The sequence below is a fragment of the Heterocephalus glaber genome, unplaced genomic scaffold, assembly GCF_053883595.1.
Source record: "Heterocephalus glaber isolate CG9 unplaced genomic scaffold, H.glaber_assembly_v1.0 deba00001524, whole genome shotgun sequence".
NCBI classification, from domain to species: Eukaryota; Metazoa; Chordata; class Mammalia; order Rodentia; family Bathyergidae; genus Heterocephalus; species Heterocephalus glaber.
The window spans coordinates 135,102-145,143 of NW_028258328.1; the positions used below are offsets into that span (position 1 = coordinate 135,102).

A 10,042-nucleotide genomic window follows, 5' to 3' on the forward strand; every position below is an offset into this window, starting at 1 on the left:
AAGTTCAATTCCCGGTACCAAAAAGTAAAAACTAACATAAGAGGTAACATCCTTCCTATTCTTCCTCCATCCCTGCCCCTCCATCCACCTCTTCAACCTCTCTCGTTAGCACCATTTAGGGCCTGATGGGAGGATGAGAAGAGAGTGAAGGATACATAGTCAAGTGCAAAACACTGTGGTAAGTACAGAGGATGAAGTGGAGAAGACCGTGAAGAGAGTGGATGGTGGGGGTTCTAAGGACTTCTCAGAAAATCAGGATCCTGGGGTGGGGTTGCTGGTGTGTGGTGGGGAACCAATGAAACTCAAAGTCTTTTAAAAACAAAAACGGTCAAAAACTTAAACTAAAGAGAGAGTGGCACTCCTACCCTCTACTCTGGCCCCTTGGTACCGAACAACCAGTTGTTCCCCCCACCCCCTCCTCAAAAAGAAATAAAGGTGCTTATAAAGAAAAAGGAAGCCCCATCCCCTATCCTAAACCATTTAACAAAATAGGCTCTCCCTCCCCCAGAAAAAAGGCTTCAGGGAGAGGCAATTTCTGCTGAGTCCTTTGCATTTCACCACAGAACCCCTTTCCAGGGTTCAACTCCCACTCCTAGGTGGTCTCTGTTGGCTCATTTCTCTCAGGTCTGTCCTCTGGGGATGTCTTTCTTTTATCTAAAAACTCTTGCTCCAAACTCACTAAGAAATGGCAGCACTTCCACCAAGAGACAGGAAAAATGTACTGCGTACCTGCCTCAAAATAAAGGCACAAGGTAAACTGAGGACAGGTCTCCTGAAGAAGAAGCTTGTTGCTATGGAAGGCTCATTAATGCTCAGACTGGCTGCTCCTCCTTGGTCTCCTAGATCCCTTTCCTAATTTTTCAGCATTGCAGGACCCAAGCTCCAGCATCTGCCTTCTCTCTTTACTTTTGCCAATGTCCTGGACTGTCCTAGCCAATTGCTTATCTTCACCTGCCATCTCTCTACCACTGATTCTCAAACTTAATCCCAAACTTCAGCTGTCCTACTGCTCAATGGACATTTCCCCCAGGATGTCTATGATGTTTATCAAACCAGATATATAAGACCTGTTCCCCTGATCCCCACCATGGTCTGTTCTGCCCCCAACTCCCCAAATGCAGCAGCCCAAACAGCAGGCATCCAGCCAGCTGCAGGCTCAACTCAGAAGTCCAGAATCACTCCTGACTCTCCTTTTGTTACACATTCACACCCAAATCCTTGCAAATCCTGTGTGCAAAGCTTTTTAAAAATAGACCCATATTAAAAAAAAAAAATAGACCCATATTCACCCACCTTCTATCTCCCTTCTTGTGCTCTAAACCAAGTAGCCATCTTGCTTGGCTGAGCCTCTCCCTGTCGGGTATCCTCTGCCAGAAGTTAGTAATCTTCAAAGCTCCCACTGTCGACACAGAAGTAATTCCATGTCTCTCGTGTGGCACTCGTGCCACCCAAGCCGTGAGCCCATGGTGAATCTGAGCTGTTTCCCACCTTGTCCCATTTCCTCATGGTGTCAGGGTCAGGGTCACAGGCCCTCTGCCTCCCTGCTCCTTCAGCAGCCCAGCAAGTTCTCACTTCAGAGGTCTTTGTTTGCAATCCCCAGGGCTAGGGACTTCCTTCTCCCAGTCACATTCTGGTCTCTGCTAATGTCCCTTCCTCAGAAAGTTCTTTCCTGACTCCTCTACTCTTATTCTCTATCAATTCATTTTGCTTTAATTGCCTCAAAACACTGACAAGTATTTGGTGTATTGCACATTTACTTGCTGGCTGAGTGACTGCCTGATAGCATGAATGTAGGATCCATGATAACGGAGCTTTGCTGAAGCAGGCTTGGTGTGCAGACAGCCCTCATTAGACATGTGTTGGATAAATGACTGAACACACTTCCACAACTGTGCAGATGGTCCACTGTCAAGCCAGCATAACCCAGAGCAGTAGAGGATACTGCTGTCCCCAGTAGACCCCTTCCCACTTGCCTCTCTGACTTACAAAACACTGGACTAATGAAGGGTCACTTGTCTCAAAGGTGATGCTGTCTTGAAGAAGGAAGAATAGTCAATCCAATGTTAAGTTCATTAAAGATGGCTCTGACTTTGGAAAATACAAGGGAGTGCTGCAGTAATGGGCAGAGGCAGTCATTATTTTGCTTAAACCAAGTCAGAGAGGAGTATTTTAAATTTCCCCTGAAGTTCTCAGAATCACAGGCCCATCTGATCAGGCAGACAAACGTCTTCTGTGTGCACAGTTTGAGCATTACTTTGGCACAGGTAGCTGCACTGCAGACTCACTGTCTCTCCCCAAACCTCCTGCTGGATCCTCAGGGTAGGGGGCCTACACAGGCCCTGCAGTTAACTAGCCTCCTGCAGTCAAGGTGGTCAAAGTGCAAGTCCCTTTTCAACTCTCCCCAGTAATACACACATGGTCCCTGGAGAGGACTTTGAGCACATGTGGGCCCAAGCATCAATTTAAATCAACATTCTCAAGGAGACTAAACAAGTAGTTCAAGTGTCCTAACACTTTTCACAACCAGAATTACTTCTCAGCATATCCTAGACCAGTAGTTCTAAAGGTTCCATCCCTGGTCCAGCAAAATCGACATCAGGGAGCTGGGGCAGAATGCATGTTTTAGAGACCCTGTTCAGGACCAGCAGATCAGACACTCTGGGATGGGGCAAATCAGTCTTCCATGTGACTGGTGTACCTTGAGCAGTTTGTGAGCCAATGTCCCAGACCATGGCTTCTGTCCCAGTGTTAATTCCCAGCCCTTCGGAAGGCTCAGATAAGCTGAAAGTCAATGATCCACCAGCCAGGTTTCCATTGATCCTATTTTCAAGCCTGGCCACTCTTGCAATTTTCCATTAAGCAATAGGACTCTTCAGGGAAATTAATCTAATGTAGAGTTGGGGAATAATAGGAAAGCTTTAACTTCCCTCATCAAGAAGATAACCAAATTGTCCTCAGTCTAGAGAATGAATAACAGGTGCACCTTCGAAAAACATGGTTTAAATCAATCAGCAAAAACCAGTCATAAAAATCTATCATCTTTGCTTTAAGTGTTATCAGAAAAAAAAGTGTAGAAATTTCACTGTTCCATACAGCATCTCTGAATATTCACTGTAATTGTCAACCCTATGCTTGATACCTTAAAAAAAAAAAAAAAAGAAACAGCTATACTAATACAAAAAGGGAACTTTCTAGTGAAAGCTCAAAATGTAAGAACTTGAATCAGCGAAAACAATTCACACAGGACTTTGCTTACCACACACTCTTCCTCCTTGAGGAAAATGTCTGTGTTAATACTTCCCCCATGGCATGGATTTAAGACTCTGTGGGTTAGTGAAAGCCACCTACAGTTCAAACTATGTCCACATACAGCAGCAGCCACGTGGCATTTGATTCAGTGAGATGCATAATAGGGACATTCTCCAGCCAGAGCCTTAATGCCTTTCTGTCTCCTCCCTCATGTATCTGGGGCAGAAAGCATTAAAATGCAGCTACAAAAATGCCCCATACAGAACATTATTGACAAAAAGGTAAATTTTTAATAAGCCTTCAGTAGGCTTTATTCAGGAGGGGCACTATGTCATATGAGGAGGATTTTAACAGCCCTCATTGGAATTCCCCATATTAAAGGAATGTTTTCAGTTTAGAGAGAACCCAACTGTAAAACATTCCTGAACCATGACAATCTTTGCCCCCATCTAATATTATGTGGTAGATCTTTGTCTAATATTTGTAGTGGATTTGCTGAGGGGGTAGTGAATACCTCCTGCTGGAGTGATTTTCCTTCCAATTCAGAGCTGGGCAACCAAATGGATTAAAATGCTTCATTGGAAAGGCAGAGGTATAGTCTTTTGGACATGCTTAAATTACTAAGTGTCACTAACGCAGCAAAGGCCACCTATCTAATAAATACCACGATGCCTCACAAAAGAGGTTGGACAGTCCGGTGTGAATAAAGCTTTTATCCCGAAAATATCTGCAGGAATCTGCAGAACAGCTCAAGTGTACAAAACCCCTAAGTTCCAGCAGCTGAGAGGCCACTGGGCTGCTTGTGGGAGTCTGGCTTTTCTGCTTCCGCAGTTGGGGTAGAGCTTGGGAGAGGTGACACTTGTGATTACACAACAGTGGGGACTTGTAAGCACTGTTCTCACAGATAATCAAATACTGCATCATTTGTCCAGAAAGAAGTTAAAATCTGCATCCCAACATTTATTCCCAGCAGGGCTATAAAATAAATAGATGAAGTCCTCAGGGGCTTTGTTATACTGGGTACATTACAGTTGAGGGGGCAGTTTCCTGTGGATGTAGATTCACTAGTTTGGCCTCCAAAACAAAGATACCAAATCCAATCCACAAGACAAAATTAAACCAAGGGACTGAGTATGAGATGATGAGCAAAACCATTTGGTTAGGATTCAGGTGAAGGCCAAGCATAGCTCTCTAACATGCTCTCTACCCAAAAATGATTTCCAGGACAATCCTCTGAGCCTAAGTTTCTCCCTTTGAAATATGGAAGGAAGCCATTAGAAAGATGAAAGGAGGGGCCAGAGATTTAGCTCAGTGGTTCTGTCTCCTGCCTTGCAAGCACAAGGACCTGAGTTCGATTCCCGGTACCAAAAAAAAAAAAAGAAAGATGAAAGGAGGTAGTCTGTGAAACTTGCTTAACACTGTGCCTGAGATTTTATCTTTCAGTAGAAGACTCCCAGACTATATACATAGACATATGGTATAAATATAAAACAAATAACAAGAATAGAAATTCATGTACTCCACACTGAAATCCCAAACTCATTTTAGAACATGTGGCCACTGAGACGGCCCAGGTGAGACAGCAGTATGGCTGTGCTGCTGGGATGTGGTACTGTCGTTTGCATGTGTGTGTCCATGCATATGTGCGTTTGTGTTTGTGTTGCATCACTAATCAGAGTCCACACCAGACAGTCAGTCCCATGTCTTTATAGCTGAGAAGACCAAGACATAGTACTAAAATTTCTGTCTGCACACTATACCAATGAACTGATTCCTGGTGTTACTACAAAATGCCAGGGAGCATTTATTTTTTGCCCAAGTGAACACAGTTTCCATCACTTTAAAGTCTGTTTCCCCAGCCTTTTATTGGTGAGGCTGTCAGCTCAGTGTAAATTATCTCCCAAAACAGTGCCCCCTTTCATTCACAAATGCATCCCAGCTCCTCATCACCACCACACACCTGGCTTGTCTGAAGTCTCCATAGCCCACGCTGAACTCCTCCTCCAGAGAGCTGCTTCCTTTCTTGGCTTTTAAACCCAACCAGTGGTTGGACCAAAACTTGCCAATTTCCCAAGAGCTAAGGAAATCACCAGGGTGGGGATACCTAGGACTTAATCACAGATGAGACTGATTTTTTTATCTTCTTGTGAGAGTCATATTTTCCTTTAAAGCTACACAGTTAATGGTACTTGCTTTATTTAAGCACCTTGAGAACGACATTTGTCTTCAGCTCGGAGGAATACAAGGGCTCATCATAAAATATGGTGTTTAAATAAAAAATTTTATTACAGTAAAAGACACATTCCCTTTAATCCCTTCAGAACTCTCCTCCTAGCTTTGAACACTTATCCCATTGCTCTTACCACTTCCTGAAGCAGTTCTGGAAGTCCTCTTTCATGAGCATCTTTATGAGGTGTGATCAAAACTACAGTGAATGCTGCTGCTGAGGGCCATACAACAGAAAAGCAGGCTTGTGAAGACATTGTGGTGTGTCCTCATCCACCTTTTTCACTGGGTCTGGTACCATGTGACTTTTGGCTCTTCCACAATGTCAAAATGACCATGAAAGGTACTGATTCAGAAGATGGAGGAAGCTAGGACAGCACAACTAAAAACACTCAGGAAAAAGGACTTCCAGAACTACTTGCATCACCACAGATACTGATCATGTCTTTGTGGAGAGAACAACGGTGCCCTCCTTTCTCACCTTCACCCCATCCCCAAACTGACCTAAGCAGCATTTCCCTCATGGGTCCAGACCACAACAGTACCCCTTTTTGGCTCATAAACCTCCCCAGATTCCCACTTCTGGGTCCTTTCCCTCCTAGATGGTGTGAGAATCCTGCTCTGAGCTGGAATTAGGAGTCCCGGGTCTCAGATAGGGCACAGACCCCAGCAGCTCTGAGATCTTGGCCAAGTGAGTTAACTTCCCTGGACAGTTTCCTCTCCTGTAAAATGAAGTGTTAGGAGTAGATCTTGATCCCTAAAGTCCTTTCCAATGTTAAAATGTGCGATTTTAACCTGTGATAGCCAGAGGCTGGTGTACAATGTGCTACTTCTCTCCTTTGCTTCTCTCCATATGCCTGCATGGCCTTTTGAAGGGAGCAAATAAAGCCAAAGCAATTCCAATCTGGGCCACTCTGCAGGGAACACTGTTTCCCTCCCAGAGTTTGCCTCTTCCACAGAGATGCCATGGCTCCAGCCTCCCTCCCTGGGCCAAAGCTTTTCCCAGGGAAGAAGTGGGACTTGGCCCAAGGTTGTTTACTGGGGCCTGGGAATCCAAAATCTGCATCCCAAGAGTGGCCAGTCTGAGGAGAATCGTATGCCAGGCTGCAGCCCTCCCTATGTTCCTGGGTACCATTGCCAACAGCCACTTTCATCGGGGCTGACAAGCCTGGACACCAGCACTTTCCCACAGCCCCTAGCTGCAAGAAGGAGTCCTTGCCATGACAGTCACGTAAAGTATAAGCTTTTGTCTGCCTTTACTTTCTTTCTTTTTTTCTTTTTTTGTTAAATTCTTTTATTGGTACATTGTAGGTATACAACACAATTACATTTCTCATTGGGAATTGTACCTTTACATGACGCATCTTGGCTCTTATTTTTTTCCCCATTCCTAGCCCTCCCTTCACCCCCTCCACCCTTCCCTATTTACAAAGACTTTATTTCCATTTTTCCCATTTCTCATCATTTTTCCTTTCCGTTCTTTCCTTTCTCCTGCCCCTCCCACTACCCCTAACCCTTTGGACCTTTTCTTCCTATTTTGCATTATCGATTATTCATTCTAATCATTGCTACATTTTAGGTATACAATATAAGGACATTCATCATTGGATGTTTACATAACCTCTCTTGGTTCTTATTTTTCCCCTTCCCCTGCCCTCCCTTCAACCCCTCCACTCCTCCTTATTTACAAAGGCTTTGCTTCCATTTTTTCATTTTCTCATATTAATCCCATTCCCTTCTTTCCTTTCCCCTACCCCTCCCACTTCCCCCTCCACTTTGGCCCTTTTCTTCCTATTTCACATTACCTATTATACATTTTAGTCCTTATTTACATTTTCAGTTTCTCACACCAGAGAAACTATTTGGTATTTATTTATGTGTGTCCTATTTATTTCACTTGAGAGTATGGCCTCAATGTGCATCCACTTAGATATAAATGTCTCTAATTTCTCATTTTTTATGGCTTAGTAGTACTCCATTTTATTAAAAAACCACATTTTCTTTATCCAGTCTCCAGTTGATGGGCATGTGGGCTGTTTCCAAGTTTTAGCTATCACAAACTGTGCTGCTATGAACATGGGCACACATATATCTTTGTGGTATGATTCTTTTAATTCTTTGGGGAAGATCCTCACCAGTGGAATAGCAGGGTCAAATGGGACTTCCAGTCCTAGTTCTTTGAGGTATCTCTATACTGATTTCCACAGTGCTTGCACCAGTCTACACTCCCACCAGCAGTGGAGAAGGGTTCCTCTTTCCCCACAGCCCCACCAGCATTTGTTATTGGTTGATTTCAGGATAGCAGCCATTCTTTCTGGAATGAGGTGGAATCTCAGTGTTGTTTTCATTTGCATCTCTCGAGTGACCAGTGATGTTGAACATTTTTTCATGTATTTATTTGCTATTTCTACTTCTTTGTCTGAGAAATGTCTGTTCATTTCAGATGCCCATTTTTGGATTGGGTCTTTAAATTTGGGAGGTCTGATCTTTTTAAGTTCTTTATAGATTTGAGATAGTAGACCTTTGTCTGAGGAAGAGCAGGTAAAGATTTTTTCCCACATTGTGGGTTGTCTCTTCACACTGCTGGTGGTTTCTCTTGCTGTGCAGAAGCTTTTTAATAAGAAGAGATCCCACTTGTTGATTGTTTGTGCTAGTTCACAGGCAACTGAGGTTTTGTTCATAAAATCTTTTCCAATTGAGATCCCAGCAGCATACTTCATGGACCTTGAGAAAACAATCCAAAAATTCATTTTGAACAAGAAGAGACCCAGAATAGCAAAAGCAATTCTAAGTAACAGAGACATGGCAGGGGGTATCACAATCCCCACCCTGCAACTCTACTACAAAGCTACTGTGATAAAAACAGCATGGTACTGGCAAAGAAACAGACTTGAGGACCAGTGGAACAGATTAGAAGATGCAGAAACAATGCCAGACACACTCAGCCATCTCATCTTTGACAAAGGAGCCAAACACCCTCACTGGAGGAAAGATAGCCTCTTTAATAAATGGTGCTGGAAAAATTGGGTTTCAACTTGCCGAAGATTAAAACTAGACCTGTATCTCTCACCATGCACTAAACTAAAATCAAAATGGATTAAAGATCGAAATATTAAAATAGAAACTCTGAACCAGTTGGAACAGAGGTTAGGTAGAACTCTTGCCTTTACTTTCTTGTGGGTGAGACCTTTTTGTTCTCCTCCCTCTAATCCTATCTGGCCCGAGGAAAGTATACCCTAGCAGTGCAGGCTCCACCCCTGCTGACCTCTTAGGATAGGACCCTGTGCCAGCTGTTCCCATTGTTTCCCAACTTACTTTCCCCAATAATTCTGAAGATTCCAAATGCTGCTTTGGAGAGACAGTTTCAAGTCTGGGAAAGACGTGATAGTAGCACTTCATTCTAAAGGAATACGGAGAGTCATTTGATCCAGTTCAAAATGAGACAAATATGGAGGGTTAGGGGCATGTTTTTAGTATAAGACAGAGATTTGCTACAAAAAATCTCTTAGACTCCTAACTTCCTGTTTTCATAATACCTGTCCATTCCTGGGTCATTTGTTTCTCAGCAGATGTGCTTTAAACCCATCCTAGGAGATGATAAAAGATATCCAGAGAGTGGAGGACTATGGTCTCATGATCCCACACATCCTTGAGGGACATTCTTTCATGAGTGTCTTTAATGAGATGTCATCAAAAATACACTGAACACTGTTGTCAAGCACCATCCAATGGAAAGGCAGCCTTGTAAAAACATTATAGTGTGTCCTCATCCACCTTATTCCCTGCATCTGGTACTGTGAAAATTCTGGTTCTTCCCTAAAGTCAAAATGATCATTGAAAGCCAATGAATTGATTCAGGGTATCAAGGCAGCAACGGCAGCCCAACTAAAGATACTTAGAAAAGAGAACATCCAGGAATGCTTTAGAATGTGGCAAGAACAATGGGATAAATGTGTTCAAAATGAAGAGGAGAATTTTAAGGGGGATTAATGGCTATGTGACCTTTACTGTAATGATTTTTTAAAATTTAACACACCATATTTTTCAATCACACCTTGTATAACTTCACAAAAATAAAGTAGTAATGTCTTCAGCAATGAAATGAGCCATAAATGGGTTGAGGGCCTAGGAAAGGCAGAAATTCAACATGGTGAGAGGAGAATGAGATTGCATTCGAGTCTCCAACATCACCACATCAGGCGGGTTGACATGGGGCTGTCCTGTGCTAGACAGGGGCGAGAGCTCCCCATGGTTCTCTATTGTCTTCATCTGACCTGCCTTACAGAGGCCTTTGCTAAAGTGGGTAACAAATATTATCCTCCCTAGAAGAACAACTTAAAGAAGACTCTTTGGTGTCACCATTCTGCGATGGACAGTGATCTAATCTTAGAGGCTGTGCTCCTTTTTCCCTGTTCTTAGCTTCAGTCTCTGAACCTCCACTCCCACTGAACATGATTCAGCAAGTTCTTTAGGACATAAGGGTCTTTTCCTCCCTTTTTCCATGCTCTGATGCATCTGAAGCCACTTAGAGAGCAGTACAGACACAACCAGGTCCAACAGTACCCAC

The 10,042-nt window shown here is 43.4% G+C and overlaps 1 long non-coding RNA gene across 2 annotated transcripts in view; it reads right to left on the reverse strand.

The window, feature by feature from the left end:
- Positions 1–10,042, reverse strand: part of LOC147824916 (uncharacterized) — a 187,405-nt gene that overhangs the window by 130,432 nt on the left and 46,931 nt on the right. Inside the window, exons 4-5 of one of the 2 annotated variants that reach the window (XR_015441615.1) lie at positions 8,791–8,875; positions 1,489–8,199 (exon numbers count right to left, since the gene is read on the reverse strand). This is a non-coding gene — a long non-coding RNA (uncharacterized LOC147824916). The remainder of the gene's footprint in view (positions 1–1,488; positions 8,200–8,790; positions 8,876–10,042) is intronic. The other variant, XR_015441614.1, reaches the window with a different exon arrangement.